The sequence below is a fragment of the Equus quagga genome, unplaced genomic scaffold, assembly GCF_021613505.1.
Source record: "Equus quagga isolate Etosha38 unplaced genomic scaffold, UCLA_HA_Equagga_1.0 HiC_scaffold_3397_RagTag, whole genome shotgun sequence".
Lineage (NCBI taxonomy): Eukaryota > Metazoa > Chordata > Mammalia > Perissodactyla > Equidae > Equus > Equus quagga.
The window spans coordinates 5397-6724 of record NW_025793588.1 but is presented as its reverse complement, the minus strand read 5'-3'; the positions used below and the strand labels follow the sequence as shown (position 1 = coordinate 6724).

The 1328-nt window shown below is 64.3% G+C and overlaps 1 long non-coding RNA gene across 1 annotated transcript; it reads left to right on the top strand.

The window, feature by feature from the left end:
* Positions 1 to 229: 229 nt before the first annotated feature.
* Positions 230 to 1284, top strand: LOC124232220 (uncharacterized). Its single transcript, XR_006886801.1, has 4 exons — positions 230 to 415; positions 502 to 593; positions 868 to 920; positions 1085 to 1284. It is a non-coding gene; the product is annotated as an uncharacterized LOC124232220 (long non-coding RNA).
* The last annotated feature ends 44 nt before the right edge of the window (positions 1285 to 1328 follow it).

The following is a 1328-nucleotide window of genomic DNA, read 5'->3' as shown; positions in this document are numbered from 1 at the left end:
GGCTCCGCTGTGTCACCAACTGCACGTCAGACGTGGAAGGCGCCATCGACTGTAACCAGGGCCAGTGCTTTGTGCAGAAGACTGGTCCTGAGTGCCGGTGAGGCCCCGCCCACACGTGCGCGCCCCGCCCACTCGCCCTGTGCGGAGCCCCGCCCCGCTGCCAGCCCTGGCTGGGTCCAGTTGAGCCAGCTGACAGGACTGGGGAGGTGGCGGGGTCTGTGACCTGTGATCCACTCTCCAGCTGCTTCTCCACGGACACGCACTGGTTCTTGGGTCCACGCTGCGAGGTGGCCGTCCAGTGGAGGGCGCTGGTCGGGGGCCTGGCCGGGGCCGGGGCGCTGCTGCTGCTGCTGCTGCTGGCGCTGAGCCTTTTCTGCAGGCGCTGGAGGAGGAGGGGCGGCCGAGGAGGAGCCCGGTGAGCATCCTGGGGGTGGGGGTGAGGGCGGCAGAGGGGTCACAGACGCGAAGGCCCTGCCTTGACGCCGCGGTGTCCCCACCCAGGTCCTGGGACGATGACAAGAAATGCTTCGAGATCTGGGATGAGGACACCGCGGGGACTTTTTCCAACTTGGGCTTCCAGGATGACCGACATTGTGAGTGTTGCCTCCTGGGGAAGTGGGGCAGGGGCTTCCCTGGGTACCACAGCAGCCTGGGCAGGACCGGATGACCTTCCCTGGCCAGGACAGACACATACCTCCTGCCAGGCCGCTGGTGTCGCCTCTTCCCCGTGCCCCTCCTGAGGAGGCCCGGTCCTGCACAGGCTGTCCTGGCAGGGCACGTGGGGGCACAGAAGCCCCCTGAAGCCCTGCCTGCCTCATGTTTCTTCCCTCTCCCTCTTCTCTCCCCTCCTCTTTTCTCACTCTCCAGTCAAGGATGAAAACTTCCAGGTGGCCTTGGAGAAGGTGGACACCAATGTGAGGGTGAGAGGGCAAAGGGGGGATGGTAAGTTCTCCCAGGTCCAGCTCCAGATGCCCCACCGGCCCACCAGAGCCGGCGGCTGGGCTGGGGCCAGGAGGCAGTGACCTGCCAGCCAGCCTGAGCAGGGTGGCTCTGTTCTGACTCCTGCTCATGTGCTCTGTGGCAGGTGCACACCCAGACACCTGAGATGGACTTGTCCTCGATGTGAACCCTGCCCTACCCTATCCACCTGCCCTGGACAGCGGGAAGGAAGCATCTGCTCTGCATCCATTTCAAGAGATGGCCAAGGACTCGTGCAGCTCAGCCTCCTGGAATCCTGGGCAAAATTAGACCATCCCCAGACCGGCACCCTCTCAACTTGGATGAAACCCACCTGCAGACCCAGGTCAAATCCAGGATCTTCCACTGTG